Source organism: Hippopotamus amphibius, chromosome 5, assembly GCF_030028045.1.
Source record: "Hippopotamus amphibius kiboko isolate mHipAmp2 chromosome 5, mHipAmp2.hap2, whole genome shotgun sequence".
In the NCBI taxonomy this organism is placed as follows: Eukaryota; Metazoa; Chordata; class Mammalia; order Artiodactyla; family Hippopotamidae; genus Hippopotamus; species Hippopotamus amphibius.
In genome coordinates, this window is record NC_080190.1 from 135680223 (window position 1) to 135699470 (window position 19248).

A 19248-nucleotide genomic window follows, 5' to 3' on the forward strand; every position below is an offset into this window, starting at 1 on the left:
TGTGATGCTTGCATTAAAATGAGCCTCCAGTGCACGCCCAGCAGTTCGCTGTGTCCTTTTCTCAGTGCTAGATATATACCTCTCTTTTAAATGTATTTTAAACCCCACTTTAATATCCTGCTCCTTTCTTCTATGTTGTTGTCTACAGAGAAACAAGAACAGTCATTACCTCCATTGCTTTTGTGCCTGTATACTTCCTGGTCACTTGACTGATGAGAACTGCTTGGGGTTTTTCATCTTGACCCCCCAAAATCCTATTTTAAACTTTCTTCTGGCCCCAAACGTTAGTTTGACTGCTTAACTGAACCACACCTCATTGTTTGTCTCTCCACCCTCAGTTCATTAATCAACAGTACTTCTCAAGTAATGTTCTCAATAGACCATTTTTAGAGACTGTAACCATTAAAGTTTTCTCCATAGAGGGGATGTATTGTATTTGAAATTGTCATCATTAGAGAAAAAATCCTGCTGTGCAAACAGGATTTTGTGAAATTTTGTGATAGAGGAAAACCGATGAGACTATAAAAACACTTTCCATTTAAAAAGAAGATATGTTAGCTTTTGCAGCCAGTCTGGAAACCAACCTAAATATTAAATAATATTGCTGCTGGTCATGTAGGCAGCCTCCTGTGTTCTGGAGGGAAGAGGGCAGGTGTAACTCATGCCAAAGGACTGCCAGCGTAAATGGAGCCATTTCAATACCGGAAGTGGTGCCTGCTGCTGTGTAACATGAGTTTTTTGCAGCTCACGTTCATGTTCTAAAAGGGAAGGAAAAAGGAGTCATTGCAAGGATGTCTCCACACCCATGGAATTCACTTATAGCGTTTTTGCATGCTGGCCAAGTTTTCTGCCAAGTGACTGGTATATGGAAGCCAGCCCGATGTGCAGCCTTCTGCCCAGAAGTCCACGCATCCCTACCGCTGACTTGTGTACGGAGACAGCAGAAGAGAGAAGCTGTTGCTTGGCCAAACGAGAAGAACTTAACATCAAAGCAAAAGTCTTAGCTCTCTACACCCATCAATATGACCCTAATTAGCAAAAACAGCTGCTGCTTCAGAATGACGAGTTTGGCTCAATGGGCTAAAGTTTTATTTATTTTATCCCATCTAAAACTAAACACATAGGGACTTCCCTGGAGGTCAAGTGGTTAAGAATCCACTTTCCAATGCAGGGACGTGGGTTCAATCCCTGGTCGGGGAACTAAGATCCCCCATGCTGTGGGGCAACTAAGCCTGCATGTCACAACTACTGAGCCCCTGCACCTCAATTAGAGAGCCTGCCTGCTGCAACTACAGAGCCCACGTGATCTGGAGCCTGCGTGCCACACTGAGACCTGATGAAGCCAAAAATAAATAAAATTTTTAAAAACTTGAAAAAAAATTTAACACATACTTTTTAAAAAGCCATTAACAGTACAAACAAAACATGTTTTTACTTAATAAGTAAACTTATTAAGATGGGAACCTCTTAAGATGTCCAGGGTATATGGCTGCAATAAAGAATTTGGAGAGGAACTGTGTGACCCCAGGTAGACTGGGCATAATTAGCCAGCCTCGAGGGGTTGAGCGAAATTTCTCTCAGATTTTCTGCTGGTCACAGCTCAGTGCTGTGGCATGACAGTTGCCACTGTGGAAAGCCATATGCAACAACAGGTCCTGGATTCCGGGGACCCGAAATTTGGAGCATCCGATCTAGACCTTTTCAAGAGCTGATGAGGCTCCCACGTGTGCTCTCCACCTGAGGAAACGGCTCTGGGGAGACGGAACATTGGGTCTGTTCTCTCTGTGACCCACACAGCACAGAGGACACTGTGTCTTGTGTGGTGGGGCCACCCCTCCAACCCAGTGTGGTGTCCTTTGTGTGATGTCACTTTTCTCCCAGTATTCATTTTAGCTAAACAAATGTATCTTTATTTCACTATTTTACTTTCACAAGATCTATCTTCAGCTCTTTCAATGTTAGGTCTTTTTAATTACATCTTTGTTTCCTGCATATAGTCCCCTTCAATAAATAACAATGGAAACTCTAACCCTGCTTTTATCAGTATTCCCAGTCTTCCCCATCTTGATGACCTGCTGACACTTCATACTCATCGTGCCCAAGATGCAGCATTGTTGCCCCTCCCCCCAGATCTGCTCCTGGGACCCCTGTATCTGCTAGTGGCCTCCCCATCATTCCAGTCACCCAAACTTGAGATCATAGGGCCTCTTTACCTGTCCCTTTCTCTCTCTCCCTGTATCTAATCAGTCCCCAGACCTGTGGCTTCTACCTTTTTATCCTGCAGAATGATATTTACTATTCGCTGAACCCTTTCTATGTGCCAGCCATGCTGCTAAGCACTTTACACATATTAACTCTTTATCTCCATTTTACAGGTGAAGAAACTGAGATTTTTATTTTATTTTTTTTTTATATTTAGTTTTGGCTGCGTCAGGTCTTAGGTGTGGCTTTTGGCTGCGCAGGGTCTTTTCACTGCAGGGCACGAGCTCTTTGTTGTGACACACAGGCTTCTCTCTAGTTGTGGCGCTCAGGCTCCAGAGCATGTGGGCTCTGTAGTTGTGGTGCACAGCCTCAGTAGTTGTGGCGCACGGACTTAGTTGCCCTGAGGCATGTGGGATCTTAGTTCCCTGACCAGGGATGAAACCCGTGTCGCCTGCATTGGAAAGCAGATTCATAACCACTGGACCACCAGGGAAGTCCCAAGAAACTGAGACTTTTAAAGGAACAAAACCGATCCCAAGTTTCCACAAAAAGTGGCAGAGCCAGGACTTAGATGCCAACTGAGTCCATCTAAGTAGGTATTTCATATCTTCGAGTCATCTAGAATTCCGTCCCTAACGTGCAGGTGCAGAATTCTAGAATGTAGTTCTGTACATCTAGAATCTCAAAAGTCTGTAACTAACCTCTCAGTTCTTACTAACAAGATTGATTTCTACTACCTAGAATGAATACATCCCAAGAAGGAAAGCAAGTCCTGTAAAGCCGTGTGAACTTTGTAAACTTAGGGTGGATTTTTTTACTTGAGGTTTGTATCATACAAGTAAAGCTGTCAATTTTCTATTTAATTAGGCTGAAACATGTTCTGCAAACGTCAGCTTTTAATTCTTATTATAAAAAATGTATTCAGGTAGGAAGAAAAATCAACTGAGGTGGGCCTTTTAGAGGGGTTAATTGTTTTAAGGGAGCAATTTTCTTTTGAGGAAATTAGGCACCATTTTAAACTGCACTGGTTCAAGAAGATTTTGTATAGTAAGGTTTCACGAATCATAAGTGAGTAGAACAGTGGTGTAATGTATCTGCATAATCTTGGAGGAACAGTTAGGGTCTTGGGACTCTCCTGCCCCTGCCCCAGAAAGCCTGTCTCATGGTGTCCGTTTTCACACCTACCAGACAAGCAGAATAGAGCAGCCCTCTCCCGTGCAGCTGTACGCTTTCTTCCGCCCTGTGAGGTTACTGCACTAAATCATCTGTGTTCCTGAGAACCAGCTTCCTTAACCATCTTAGTAGTGAATCCAGGTCTGACTCGGGCAGCAGGAAACATTATAAACTTGTGGGTTTTAAAAAAATTACATAAGGGGGTTTCCTGGCGGTCAGGTGATTAGTAGTCAGCGCTTTCACTGCAGTGGCCTGGGTTCAGTTCTTGGCCAGGGAACTAAGATCCTGTAAGCCTCGTGGTGTAGCCAAAATAATAATAAAAAAATTTAAAAACAAAAATAAAAAATTACATAAGTAACGTATTTGCAAGAGAAAATAGAAAACAAAGCCAATAACTCATCCTTTGGGTCTCATCTTGAAAATCACTTCCTTCTGTAAGCTTTCTATGACCCACTCGTCTGGAAGGGATTCATTTTATGTTCTCCCATAGCATAGCATGCCATAGCATCCCAATCAAGGCGCATTTTACACTCTGGTTCCTGTCACTTTTCTCTTCTGTAGTCTCCCAATAGATAAGAAACGCAGACGGAAGCTGTGTCTTGTGTTCCTCAGTGTTCTGTCCCCAGCACCTGACACTTGTTTGGCAAATAGAAGGAACTCGAAAATAGTTATTAGAGTAAGAATAAAATAAGCATGAGAGGAATGAAAACAACTTGTAACCGGATTTACCTGGTGGTGCAGTAGTTAAGAATCCACCTGCCGATGGAGGGGATACAGGCTTGATCCCTGGTCCGGGAAGATCCCACATGCCAATGAGCAACTAAGCCCGAGTGGCACAACTACTGAGCCGGTGTGCCTAGAGCCTGTGCTCTGAAACAAGAGAAGCTGCTGCAATGAGAAGCCCATGCACCTCAGTGAAGAGTAGCCCCCACTCACTGCAACTAGAGGAAGACCATGCACAGCAACAAAGACGCAATGCAGCCAATAAATAAATAAATAAAGTAGATTTACTTTTTAAAAAAACTTGTAATCCCACCCACGGTGATTGTGACAAATTCTTAACAATAACTCAGTAGAGCTCAAGCTCCACAGACACTCCTTTTCCCAGAAGAGACCACTGGGGGAAAAAAAATCTCCTAGACCCTTGTAGACCATGCAAGGGAACAAACCAGACCCTACCAGCGTGTTCACTGTGGGGTTGGGGTGGGGGGCGTTTCGACTTCTCGAAGTTGTAAAGGTGATGGACAAAACCCAGCAGCAGGTAACAGAAGTATTGATCTCTGAAGAAAGATTAAAGGACAGCTAAGATGAGGGGCTAGCTGATGGTCTGCTGCAATTTGCAATCGAAACGAAGTGGCATTCTTAGCTCTATTCTTGTGATCAAGCTCCTTTTGTGTGAGCTTAATTCAGTAGGGCTCTGAATGAAAAATTAAATCGTGAGATGTGCCTCTCCCTCGAACTTTCTCTTTTTCCTTTCCTAGTAGATCCATGGATTGTTAAAACAATCAATGACCAAACCCGAGACCCTCCGGACCTCTGAGGACTTGGGGATGTGAGGGAAAATTCTGAACAGCCAACATGCGATTGAAGCACAGCTGATGTGTTCTTCCACTTCCTGGGCACTTCAGATTAAAACAAAACCCCTGAAAGGCTATGGGTGATAAAGCATGGTTGTCTTTCAGCCTTTACAGAAGTATCTCAAGATTCAAAGTATCTCAGAGTTCAGTAGAACTTTGCCCATTTCTCTGTGGCAGGGACCACAGACACTAATCCAGAAGTACCCACCAGCAGGTAAGTCCTGCAGTGGAAAGAGGAATCAGAGGACGAGTGCAAACTCCAGAAAAGGTGTGTGGAACTTGTGGAAGCTGAGGAATGGGGCAAGAAGCCCTTCCTGCCCATGTGTGAGAGACCTGGTTCCAGGAAGGAGAGCATTCCAAGAAAGGTGTGCTAACTAACAAGGAAGAGGAGCAGTCTGATTCAAAAAGAGACTAAACATTGTTTGCATGAGGGCTCAAAATTAAAACCTGCCCTCTTCCCACACACCAAAACTTTATTAAGCTCTAATCCACATGCCATAGAACTGTATGATTTAATGGTTCTTAATATTATTCACAGTCATGCAACCATCACCACAATCAATTTTAGAACATTTTCGTTACCCCCCAAAGAAACTCCACACCCATGAATAGTCACTCCTTCTTCTCCCCCCAACCTTCTCAGCTCAAGGAAACCACTACTTTACTTTCTGTCTTGACAGATTTCCCTGTTCTGGATATGAAATCATACAGCATGCAGTTTTTGATTACAGACTCTCACTTAGCAATTCAGTTTTCTAAATGTATCCATTTTTGTAACACATATCAGCATTTCGTTCCTGTTTATTGCCAAATAATGTTCCATTTTACTTATCCACTCATCAGCTGGTGCACAAGAAAGTTGTTTCCACTTTTTGGCTATTATGAACAATGCTGCTATGAACATTTGTGTACAAGTTTTTGTGTAGACATATGTTTTCATTTCTCTTGGGTACATACCTAGGAACAGAATTGCTGGGTCACATAACTGTATGCTTAACTTTTTGAGAAGCTGCCAAATTGTTTCCCACAGTGGCTGCTCCATTTTACATTTTCACCAGTAATGTTACAAGGGTTCCAATTTCTCCGCATCCATGCCAACGCTTGTTTTTGTTCACCTTTTTATTATAGCCATCCTAGTGGGTGTTTTGTGGCTTTGATTTGCATTTCTCTGATGGCAAATGATGTTGAGCATCTTTTCACTTGCTTATTGACCACGTGAACATCTTCTTTGGAGAAATGTCTATTCAGAAACTTTGTCCATTTATTAATTTTTAAATTATTGAATTGTAAGGGTCCTTTATATATTCTAAATATGAGTCTCTTATCAGCCTATGATTTGCAAAAAATTTCCCCTGTTCTACTTTTTGTCTTTTCTTGATGGTGTCCATTGAAGCCCCAAAGTTTTTAATTCTGATCAACTGCAATTTAACTATTTTTCTTTTGTCATATGTGCTTTGGAAGTCATATCCAAGAAACCACTGCCTGATATAATTATGGTCATGAAGATTTACTTCTATGTTTTCTTCTAAGAGGTTAATAGCTTTAGCTCTTACATTTACCTCTTTGATCCTTTTTTTTTTTCTTTTTGGCTGCGTTGGGTCTTTGTTGCTACACGCAGGTTTTTTCTAGTTGTGGTGATTGGGGGCTACTCTTTGTTGTGGTGTGCAGGCCTCTCAGTGCAGTGGCTTCTTTTGTTGTGGAACACGGGCTCTAGGCACGAGGGCTTCGGTAGTTGCAGCATGCGGGCTCAGTAGTTGTGGCACACGGGCCTAGTTGCTCCGCGGCATGTAGGATCTTTCTGGACCAGGGATTGAACCCGTGTCCCTTGCATTGGCAGGCAGATTCTTAGTCACTGTGTCACCAGCAAAGTCCCTCTTTGATCCATTTTGAATTAGTTTTTTATGTGGTATGAGGTAAGGGTCCAACTTAATTCTTGTCCATGTGGCTATCCAGTTGTTCCAGCACCAACTGAAATTCTTTCCCCCATTGAATGGTCTTGGCACCTTTGTTGAAAATCAATTAACTGTAAATGTGAGGGCTTATTTTTGAACTCTCAATTCTAGTTCATTTAATTTTGTGTCTATCTTTATGCAGATATTATATTATTATTATTATTAGCCATGCTGCACAGCATGTGGAACTTTCCCTACCAGGGATTGAACCTGTGCCCCTCTCACTGGAAGCACGGAGTCTTAACCACTGGACCACCAGGGAAGCCTGGTACTACATTAGTTTGATTACTGCAGCTTTGTAGTAAGTTTTAAAATTAGGAAATGTGGATCCTCCAACTTTGTTCTTTTTCAAGATTATTTTGACTCCTCTGGGTCCCTTGAATTTCTATATGAACTTTAGCATCAGCTTGTTAATTTCTGTAAAGAAGCCAGGATTTTGATAGGAATTGTGTTGATTCTGTAGATGAGTTAAGGGAGTATTGCCATCTTAACAATATCAAATCTTTCACTGCATGAATATGGAATGTCCTCCCATTTATTTAGATCTCCTTTGATTTCTTTCAACAGTGTTTTGTAGTTTTTGGAGTACAGGTTTTGTACTTCTTTTGTTAAATCCTTTGCTAAGTGACATTCTTTTTGATGCTATTTTCCTTTTAATCTTTTTTTTTAAATTAATTTATTTCATTTTTGGCTGTGTTGGGTCTTTCTTGCTGGGAGCAGGCTTTCTCTAGTTCTGGTGAGCAGGGGCTTCTCATTGCAGTGGCTTCTCTTGTTGTGGAGCACAGGCTCTAGGCACATGGGCTCAATAGTTGTGGCTCACGGGCTCTAGAGCACAGGCTCAGTAGTTGTGGTGCACGGGCTTAGTTGCTCCGGGGCATGTGGGATCTTCCCGGATGAGGGATAGAACCCATGTCCCCTGCATTGGCAGGCGGATTCTTAACTGCTGCACCATAGGGAAGTCCTTGATGCTATTTTGAATGGAATTGTTTTCATAATCTCATTTTCAGATTGTATAGAAATACAATTGATTTTTGTCTGTTGATCTTGTATTCTGCAGCCTTGCTGAACTACTTTCTTAGTTCTAATACTTTTTTAGTAAATTCCTTAGGATTTCAACCTACCAGATCATGTCTTCTGCAAATAGAGAGAGAGAGTCTTACTTCTTTCTTTCCAATCTGAATGCCTTTTATTTCATTTTCTTGCCTTGGCTAGAGCTTCTAACATAGTGTTGAATAGAAGTGGTGAGAGAGCACATCCTTGTCTTGTTCCTGACTCTAGAGGAAAAGCTTTCAAGATGATGTTAGTTGTGGGTTTTTTGCAGATGCTCTTTATTAGATTGAAGAAGTCCCCTTATACTTCTAGTTTGTCATGTGTTTCTATCATGAAGGAGTGTTGAATTTTGTCAAGTGCTTTTTCTGCATCTATCTAGGAGATCATGTGATTTTGGTCTTTCATTCTGTTGATATGGTGTATTACATTGATTGATTTTCAAAAATTATTCTGACATATTATCTGCTCCATGGATAGTCTGGAGCTATTGGTGAAGCACTGTTGGTCCACACCTTCTCATTAGGCCTGGCCAGAGATGCTGAGATGTCTTAAAACTTTTGCTCTAACTAAAAGAAACTTGCAGCTCTTTCATTTTGGTTATTGCATCTCCTTTTCAACATCTTTTTGTTCACAGATAGCGTATATGTAGCCTGTAATGTTCTGGCACTTTCTGTACTTAGGAATTGTTTTGTCAATTCTTGTTTTAAATGAGTCAAGACATTTCCATTGCTTCTTTTCAGAGAGTGCTCTACCAACAAAAAAATTGTTCACTTTATTGCATTACATCTTATTTTTCTCCATCTTATGATTTATTGTGGCTCTCAGCAATTCATTGCCTTATTCCTTATTCTTTCCGCTGGACCATCTGTAGTATTTCCCCTTCTGTTGGACCCCAGTAATAACCATGTTCCAGTTATTTTCTTCAGCAAGAGAGAACGTGGAAAAGTCCTGACTTCTGATATTTTTGTTATTCTTGAGTTTACTGAGCTCTGCCAGCATGCTGGAGGACTTTATAGGACAGATACACATACTCATTGCCCAAGTATCTTGCAATCTGATTTGACACCAGGCAACACATGCAGACAGTGACTCAGTAATGGCATGGCGAGAAGGCAGTTAGCTGAGTGTCACAGGAATGAGGCTATTGGCTTCTGATAGCAGATCTCTCTGTGCCAATTCCTGGGCTTCGGGAGGAAAGAAGCAGCTGTGTTGCTGAGTGATGCTTCCACACATAGCAGGTCCATCCTCTACTTCAAAAGTGGAAACTAGTCTCCAGGGAGACAGGCAATGTTTCAGCGTTGTCAATATCCAAGAAAAACGAGTCAGATTTCCACTCCATCTTGCCCAGGTTTAAGGCTCCCCACTCCATCCTATTATCTCATTCTTGATAAGTAGCCTCATCAGCCTGATTCCACAAAAACCACTCTAAACTCCAGGCTTAAAGCCATAGCAGTCCAGTCTCTTCCACAACATGGCATAGGCCTGGTCCCTGCCCTCGGGAGCTCATACTCCAAATTCAAGATCACATAAAAACATTTGAGTTCTCTTTCCAAGGTGGGATGATATGTTTATTTAGAAATCATTTCACTTGAGGTGATGGTGCTATCAGCCAGCATGTCCTCAAGGGGACCCTCCGACACGGAAGCAGCTGTCCACGTTGATGGGGCATCTGGAAGGAAGCACTGCCCCAGGTAAGAGGGTTCCTTACCCAAGGCTGGAGTAGAAATCCAGCCACCGCTTTGCAGTGCTCCCCTCTCTACCTTATCTCCTGCTCTGACCAATTGGCAGGTGGCCCAAAGGAGTGATAGCTCCTCTCCCAGGTGAGACATCCTGCCCTTCTGCTTGAGTGGGACGGGGATGAGCTCCAACAGTTTACACGGGACTCAAACATCATCAGTCACCTAGAAAAACACAGTGCGAGTGAGGTGACATTGCAATTTTAGATTCCTTCTCATTTGTGTTCTGTGGAGCTACCTGTTGTGGCCCTATCTTGTCAATAAAAGTGATGTTTCTATTTTCAAAGAAAAAAAATTTAGCACAAGATTTATTTTAGGCTACGAGTTCTGTAAGTCAAGCTGTCTGCTCTTTGTTTTCGTTATATTCTGGTCCTCTTCTGTTTGATAGAGTCTCATTTTAATCTGCCCTCTAGGAAGGATTCTAATGCAAAACAAAACAAAACAAAACAAAAAGTTCTAATGTTTAAAAGGAACAAATGAATACTTAGGGCCAAGGTCTATATTTGAGGCTATTCATGAATGTGAGGCCTGGGTCAAATGGCTCCCCACCCCCAACCCACCCCCATCCTTGCTCCACAATAGACCCCCTGCAGAGACAGAGAAGTGAGTTGAACCCAGTATAGCTACCAAGGTGTAAGTACTTTAAACAGTTATGGATTCTAACTCATTAAATCTGAGATACTACACACCCTCCTTCTTGTCTGCTTGGGTGAGAGCCCCGCATGAGAACAGGAAATCATAACCCCATACTTTTTCTGAATAAAGTTCTCTGCATTAAGCCAGTAGCAAGGCCTCTGGCAGAAAAGGCAAATTTGGGCTTTCCCCAGAAGCCTTTATTATTATCAACTTGCATTCACCCTGAAGATAACTGGGAAACTAAGCCATTGTTTTTTCTGACTTGATATTTCAGAATACTAAACTCACTTTTGCTTTTTTTTTTTTTTTCCTGGCAGACCTGAAGATCATTCCACAAGGTGAACAACTCTTGGATTGACCTATTTGACTTGGCCCCAGGCATGCTTTGTACAGAGATTTCCTCTCCTGAAGAATTCTGATAGAACTCCCCGGGGAAAAACATCCATCTTAGTTGGCATACACCAGAATCACTGAAATCTGTTACTACTAAATTACAATTTATTAAAATTTGGAAGCATTTTGGAATTCCTACTGTTTTCCTGGTAAATTACTGGATCATACTGGTGTCTTGGAATAAGGCAACAAATTTAAACTGTAAGTTTCCATAAACTGTAACTCAACTTCCCCACCTCCTAGGGGATTTTCACTGGCCCATACTCAGGAAGAATTTTCATTTGTGGGATGCAAGACTTCAGAGACCAAACATTTCCTGAAGACTTTCCTCTGCTTTCTGACCTCCACCTACCTCCTCCCAAAGATGTACAAAGAAACTATTTCTGATCTGTGCAGGCAGCCAAGAGTGCCCAGTGGGCCTAAGGTCCAGGGTAAGGGAACATGAATCCAAGATTCTTTCTTGGCACTATGATACCACCGAGTTGCCTGATGGCTTGAGTATATTGACCCTTTGCCTTATGGCTAGAATTTTAATTACCCACCTGGAGCCTTCCTGAAATTTTGATTTTGTGCAAAGTTTTTACTCATATTCCAGAAACCAACTCTATCATCAAATAGGAGTGATGGTTGGGAGTAAAGGTGGCCAAGAGGACTTAAATGATCAGACCCTGGCACCAGACGTTTTGGAACACATTAGTTCTGCTGCCTCTCCCCCATAGCTTGTTAAAACCTGAACTGAGTGGTTGAGTTAATGGTTTGGGGTTAGAATTTTGGAGCAATTATTAGGAGATGTCCTAGCCTGTTGTATAGACCCCACTCCCCCCAGCTGCCCAGGAAACAGGCAGAGCTGGTTGAGTGGCAGTGCCAGGCCCTTTCCCTGCCACTGACCAATCCTGGCTTGTGCATCCCTCCAAAGTTCCCTGGGGACCTCTAAGGGCACGTTCCCCCACTTTACAAAATTGCAAACCTCTTTGCCTATAATTTGAAAAGTCTTGCCTGGACTAGACTTTCTCTGCTCCTTCAGGGTAGGAACCTTGTTTCCTTTCCTTCCTGGCATCCTTGGTTCCCTCCCCACCCGGGGGCCTGGTCTCTGGCCTGCGGACGCTCTGTTAATATGAATTGGCACCGGTGTTCTGGGCACTGCCCAGACAGCTGCTGGCACTTGTCACCAATTATCCCAATTCTCACCACTTTTCTTCATCTTCGTCGTCGAAGGTCCCCTCCTGAAGCTCATGACTCCCAGTTCAGGAAATAGGACCCCTGTCATGCCTTTCTTCCTCCAGGAGATGCTCCCCTCCCCTCCCCACCGCACTCTCCTCCGCCAAGCCCCCCCAAACTCTTTGTTGTCCTGAACCTGCGGCTCGGGTCCCCGGGAATCCGATCCCCGCCTGGGCTAGCGGACGGACCACGCAGAGCGAGGGGGCCGCAGGCAGGGCGCACGCCCAGGGTGCCCAGCTCCGCGGGCTGCGTGCAGGGTGGGGCGGTCCTCGCGGCCGCTCCCTCCCCGCGCCTGCCCCATCCCCGAAGAGTGCACCCCTCCTCCCGCCGGCCCGCTCCCCACCCTCCCGGCGCCGCCTCCCCCGCCGCCGCCCGCCCGCGCTGGCCCAGAGCCGCCCAGGCAGCCAGCGAGCGAGGGGAGCGCTCTGGGATGGGACTTGGAGGAAGCGGCGAAGGAGGAGACAGCGGCAGCGCGTCGGGCTTCTTCCTCGGCTCCCACGAGCGATCCCCGAGGAGAGCCGCGGCTCTCGGAGCGGCGAGGAGGCCAGCGAGGAAGACGCGGGTGGCTGCGCCCCTGTCTCGCTTCCCAGGCGCCGCCGGCGGCGGCTGCAGGTGAGCGGGGCGCGCTCTCCCCGGGGCCCTGCCTGGCCCCGCAGCCCCGAAGCGCAGACCGACCCACCCACCCACCCACCCACCCACCGACTGACGGACGGACAGACAGGCAGAGCTTGGGCACCCACGCACGCGGGCGCTACCCACGGGCCCGCGCCCCGGCCCCCGCGGCTCCGCGCGGCCCCGCCCGCCGGACGCCCCCTCCCGCCCCGGGCCCGTGGCTCCCGACCCCTCGGGGCAGAGGGCGAGAGGCAGGGCGGCGCTGCGGGCCCCGGGGCCGGGCCAGTGAGGCCGCCGGGGCCGGGCGAGCTCCGCGCGCGCCCCGCGCCCCCGCGCGGCAGCCACCCCGCAGGGCCCCGTGGGGGCGCTGTGCCCCGCCGCCGCGACGCCCAGACCCGGCCTCCACCGACCCCGGCAAAGGGAGACTTGCTGAGCAGGGAGCCCATGTGATGCCTGTTCCGCGGGTCGGCGGATCGATTCCGACTCCCCGCCTCGGTCGGCTGGTATTTTAATGCCCGTGTCCCCTGCGTTTTGTTCTTGGTTCTCTACGGCAGCTAAAGCTCCAGCTTCCCTACACCGTGAAGAAAGGAAAGGGCATTTTGTGGTAGTTGTTAGAAACCCCGAGGACAGTCTGGAGAGAGGGCAGAAAATTGGGGGCCCTCTCTCGTTAAGGTCTCCTGGACTGGACGCACAGGAAGGTCCTCGGGAACACATACTCCCACCCTGAACAAGCCCAACGGACCAAATTCCAAATCGTCATAAATCAAGGAGCTGGGCTGCATCTGCACCAACTGCATTTAATCGGCTTCCAGCAGTGGGGCAGCCAAGAGACAGGCAAGAGGCTGCAGGGGGCACCGTGGTCAGGACCAGAGACTCTGGGGTTGGCCTGCTTAGGCTCAGAGCCTGGCTGGGAGTGAAGCTTGCAGGTTGGTAACCTTGGAATGACCCAACCGCTCTGTGCCTCACTTTCTTCATCTGTCCAGTGGGGATGATGATACCTCAAGGCTGTGAGGATGAAGTGCAAATCCTTAGAACAGTTCCAGGTGTTTTAAGATCCGTTCCATCACCTGTCTCTTCAGAAAACCGAGGCGTTCCTATAAGCAGTCACCTCCTCTCCTACTCAGGAAGGTGGGCTGTCTGTGGGTACGGGAGGGTGGCAGACGATCTGCATGTATTTAACTGGAGTTTTCCATTCGGGAGTGCATCCTGCACAGTTCTCCCTGCCTGTTTCCAACGGGACAGCCTCAGAAAACCATATTGCTATTCCAAGATGGGGTTACAGTCTGGAAAGTTTCCTCTCAGCCCCTGAAGCTTGGTCCCTTAGAATTCCCTGTTGAGAATGCAGATAGATATCTGTTCACTCTTCACCTCAGTTTCCCTATCTGCCCAAACTTTTATTCCTGCCAGTAGAATTCAGTTGGACCTCCCTGTTGCCAGGCCTCTCTTTTCTATAAATCCAGGGTTCCTTGCTCTAGAGTCCAGGCCCCGGCAAGCTGGAGGCACTGAAGCCTGAGCTCAGTGGCTGGAGGTGCCATAGCAGAGTTCACCTCTGAGATACTCTCAGCTGCCTGTCATGCTCTAAGCATCACCATATATCTCTGCTCAGCAAGAGGTAGTTGAAATGAGGCCCAAGATTTAAAGAAAGGGAAATAGAAGATTGTTCCTTGAAAGAGGAGGAGTAAGAGGGTCATTGAAGGTTCTTAAAAGAAATCCCAGTTTTCCTAGAATCAGCTCTGGCTGGGGCCTAAGGAAAGGCAATGGGTGAGGTGGAGTGGGGGTGATGGTAGGGGTACAGATGCATGTGTGTAAGCGAACCCTTCCCTGGGACTCTGTCTTTTGGGAAGTTGGGGAGGGCTCCCCTGTTTAACATTGAGTGGGAATAAGTCAGGAGGGTCAGAGAAAGAGGGAGGCTGAAGTGTCAAGGAGAGTGGAGGCTGTCATTGCTCTTACTAGTAAATAGTGCCAGGGAGGCCCTTCCAAGGCACTGGTTGCCACTTGGAGCTACAGCTGTGAGGTCATCTTTGAACCCTGCCATGTGGCTCGGCAGGCAGCCACCACTGCCTTACCCTGCAGGACCCTGAAAGGGACTCAGAGAGAAAAGCAGGGCTGGGCTCCATCTCAGAGGCCTCGGCTGTTATCAGCAATTGGTGGTAATGATGCTGACAGTGATGAGAGGTTGCGGGGGTACGACCCTGATCTTGGTGCCTGAGGGACCTGGGTTTCCGTCTCAGCCCTGCCTCTCATTACCTGCAGGGATTTTTAAAAGTTACTTAGTCTCCCTGCCTCAGTTTCCTCATCTCTAAATGGGAATAGGGTTGTTGGAAGAATTAAATTAGTTAACACACATTAAGTGCTTAGTATAATGTCTAGGTCAGAGTAAGTGCTCAATATTTATTACCTATACTTATTGTTATTATTATCTGAGCCTCAGTTATATCATCCATCGAATGGGGATGATACCATCTATGGCATAGTGTTGTTGTAAGGGTTAAATGAGATAATTAATGTGAATTAATCTGCCAGTATGTAGTATGTAGTAGTGCTCAGAGTGAGTTGGTTGAAAATGATATTTTTTTAAAGATTTCTTTTATTATTTATTTTATTTAATTAATTTATTTTTGGCATTGGGTCTTTGTTGTTGTGCATGGGCTTTCTCTAGTTGTGGTGAGTGAGGGGCTACTCTTCATTGTGGTACTCAGCCTTCTCAGTGTGGTGGCTTCTCTTGTTGCAGAACCCGGGCTCTAGGTGCTTGGGCTTCAGTAGTTGCGGCACATGAACTCAGTAGTTGCGGCACATGGGCTTAGTTGCTCCACGGCATGTGGGATCTTCCCACACCAGGGATCGAACCTGTGTCTCCTGCATTGGCATGCAGATTCTTAACTTTCGGAAGTCCCCAAAGTGAGATTTTTTAACCAGAATATTTGGATGTAAAGTCAGTGGCTGAGTAGGTGGGCTAGCTAACATTTTTCGAAAGTTCTTTTAAGAGTATTGTCAGAGAAAACTTTCCCGTTGGAGACTGTGGTTCATTCCCCATTGGAATACCCCACTGCCATTGTAGGTCATTGTACTAATTTCTTATTGCTGCTGTAACAAATTACTACAAATTTAGTGCTTTAAACAACACAAATTTATTGTCCTTCAGTCCTGGAGGTCAGAAGTCTGAAATAGGTCTCACTGGGCTCACATCAAGGTCTTGGCAAGGCTGTGTTCCTTCTGGAGGCTCTGGGGGAAATCTCTTCCCTTGCCTTTTCTGGCTTCTGAAAGCTGCCTATGTTTCTTGGCTCCTGGTCTTTTCTTCCATCTTCGAAGCATAGCAGCTTCCAATTCTCCCCTGCCTTCGCCCTTCTCTCTCTCTTCTCCCTCCCTACTTCTTCTGTCTCTTATGAAGACCTTTGTGATTATGTTGGGCCCGCCTGGATGATCCAGGCTAATTTCTCCATCTCAGTATCCTTAGGTTAATCACATCTGCAAAGTTCCTTTTGCCACAAAGGTAACATATTCACAGATTCTGGGATGATTAGGTCTTAGACATATTTGGGGATGTTATTCTGCCTAATAAACAGTTATTATTAGAGAAAATTATGTAAATCAAAGGATTTTATTTCACTCCTATTTAGGGCTTATCCCTGCACCTTCCCAGTTGAGTTTGTTTTCACTTGTCTTAAAAATGAAACGCTTAAGGCCACAGGGGTCAAGATTATGCATCAAATCTTCTGTGAGCCCTGGGTTTCTTCAAACTCAAATCTAAAGCTGCTTTCACAGTTTCTCTCTTTCCTTGACAAACCCTCAACTTTTAACACTAACTCCTCAGAATGGTCTCCTTTTCCCTATCAACAGTGTTTCTAGCTCCTTCTTCTCCATTTCCAGTGAAATACAAAGAATGCCCCTATCCCCAAGATCTCTTTAATAAAATCACCATCTCTCTGAAATTTCCAGACAGTGTCTGTATTAGTTTCCCACTGGTGTTGTAATTAGTTACCATAAACTTAGTGACATAAAACAAGTTTATTGGAAGCAACCTATACGTCCATTGACAGATGAATGGGTAAAGAAGACGTGGTATATGTGTACAATGGAATATTACTCAGCTATAAAAAAGAAGGAAATAATGCCATTTTCAGCATCATGGATGAACCTAGAGATTATCATATTAAGTCAGACAGAGAAAGACAAGTATCTTATGATATCGCTTATATGTGGAATCTCAAAAAAATGATGCAAATAAATTGGTTTACAAAAGAGAAATAGACTCACAGACAGAAAATAAACCTGCGGTTACCAAAAGGGATAGTGAATGAGGGGGGAGAGATAAATTAGGAGTTTGGGATTAGCATATACATACTACTAAATATAAAATAGGTAGACAACAAGGACCTACTGTATCACACAGGGAACTATACTCAATATTTCATAATAACCAATAATGGAAAAGAATCTGAAAGAGTATATATATATTCTCATATAAAAATATATATGTATAACTGAATCACTTTGCTATGCACTTGAAACTAACACAACATTGTAAACTAACTGTGCTTCAATTAAAAAAAGTTTATTATGTTTCTGGAACTCAAAAGTCTGAAATGGTTCTTACTGGGTGTTGTTCCTTCTGGAAGCTTTAGGGCAGCAGTCCCCAACCTTTTTGGCACCAGTGACTGGTTTCATGGAAGACAGTTTTTCCACGGACCAGGGAAGAGGGGATGGTTTCAGGATGATTCAAGTGCGTTACATTTATTGTGCACTTTATTTCTGTTATTATTACATTGTAATATATAATGAAATAATTATACAACTCACCGTAATGCTGACAGGAGGCGGAGCTCAGGCAGTAATGTGAGTGATGGGGAGCGGCTGTAAATAGAGACGAAGCTTCACTCACTTGCCTGAGGCTCACCTCCTGCTGTGCGCCTGGTTCCTAACAGGAACCAAGTACTGGTCTGTGGCCCGGGGGTTGGGGACCCCTGCTTTAGGGGAGAGGCCATTTCCTTGCCTCTTCCAGCTTCTAGAATATTCCCTCATTGCTTGGCTTGTTGCCTTCTTCCGTCTTCAAAACCAGCAGTGTCAGGCTGAGTCCTTCTTATGCTGCCTCCCTCTTCTGTTTTTAAGGAATGTGGTGATTGCATTGGGCTCACCTGGGTCATTCAGGATACTCTCCCTATTTTGTTCTATTTTTTAATTGAAGTATAGTTAACATAGAGTATCTCCCTATTTTTTTTTTTTTTTTTTTTTGGCTGTTTCTGGTCTTAGTTGCAGCACGCGGGATCTTTGTTGAGGCATGCAGGCTCTTTGTTGCCGCACGGGGGCTTCTCTCTAGTTGTGGCATGCAGGTTTTCTCTTCTTTAGTTGTGGTGCGCTGGCTCCAGGGCACGTGGGCTCTGTAGTTTGTGGCATGCAGGCTCTCTAGTTGAGGTGTGCGAGCTCAGCAGTTGTGGCGCACAGGCTTAGTTGCGCTGCTGCATGTGGGAAATGAGTTCCCTGACCAGGGATCAAACCCACGTCCCCTGCATTGGAAGGCAGATTCTTTACCCCTGGACCACCAGGGAAGTCCCCATCTCCCTACTTTTAAAGTCAGCTGATTAGCAACTGTAATTCCCCTTTGCTGTATAACATAACACATCCACAGATTCTGGGGATTAGGACATGGTCATCTTTGTAGGGACAATTATTTTGCCCACCCCAGGGCTTGAGAAGGAGTTCCAGGTCAGGACCAACTGTGCAGCCTCATGCCTATTACACCCCGTCCAGAATGTGCACAATAGCCCACTCAGGAGAGAACACCCATTAACCTCTCTCTAAAATCTCTGCTGCAGCGCACATCTCTCCCTGATTCCCTATGTCCATGGCATGATCAGAGAGCAATGGGGGCAGGAGTACGACTGCGCACTTCACTTGTTAAGTAAATTTTTAATCAAAAGAACATATAAAAAGATGCACATAAAAAATAAATAAAAAAAAAAAAAAAAAAAAAGATGCACATGCCATGAGGGAACAGTTCAATGGATCTTTTGCAAAATGAACACTCTCATGTGACCACCTCCCCAGTCAGCACCCCGGAAGCCCGCTTTGGGATAACTGCTGTTCTAACGTAGGTAACTGCTGTTCTTACTTAGTGTTGCCTGTTTTTTAAGTAAACTTTTTGCTGAAGCATACATGTAGCAAAGGTGCACACATCTGGGGTGTAGCGGGCTTATTTTTCGTGAATGTGTAGTCAGCATCCTGAGTAATCAGCAGAACATTTCCAGCACCCTACAACCCCCCCTCACTCCTCCTTCTGTGCACTGACACCTCAGGGGTAACCACTATCCAGGTTCTTATGATTGTAGATTCGTTTTGTCCATGTTTGAATTTTATTGTGTTCAATATTATGTTTGTAAATTTATCACACTGTTGCACGAAGTGGTAATTCACCCTTTTCTATGGTTGTATAATATCCCAGTATGTGACTCCACCACAGTGTATCTGTTGTCTTGTTAAGGTTGTTTCCATTCACACTTCAATTTGCAAGGGAGTGATTACCTACTCATATCTCAGCTGTCATAAATTCAGTCCAATCAGCGGTGAGTAAGAGACATTTTATGGAGCTGGGAGGGAGGGTTAATGACTGTGTGTGTGTGTGTGTGTGTGTGTGTGTGTGTGTGTGTGTGTGTGTGTGTGTGTTGGTGGGGTGGATGGGGTTTTGCTGAGATTGGCATTGTAACA

The 19248-nt window shown here is 45.2% G+C and overlaps 1 protein-coding gene across 4 annotated transcripts in view; it reads left to right on the plus strand.

Annotated features, from left to right (window-relative positions):
* The first annotated feature begins 12337 nt into the window (after positions 1-12337).
* MATN2 (matrilin 2) overlaps positions 12338-19248 on the plus strand; it is a 155068-nt gene continuing 148157 nt past the window's right edge. For 2 of the 4 annotated variants that reach the window (XM_057736049.1, XM_057736050.1), the window contains exon 1: positions 12338-12549. The gene's annotated coding sequence lies outside the window, so the exon portion shown is untranslated. The remainder of the gene's footprint in view (positions 12550-19248) is intronic. The other 2 variants (XM_057736048.1, XM_057736051.1) reach the window with 1 other exon arrangement.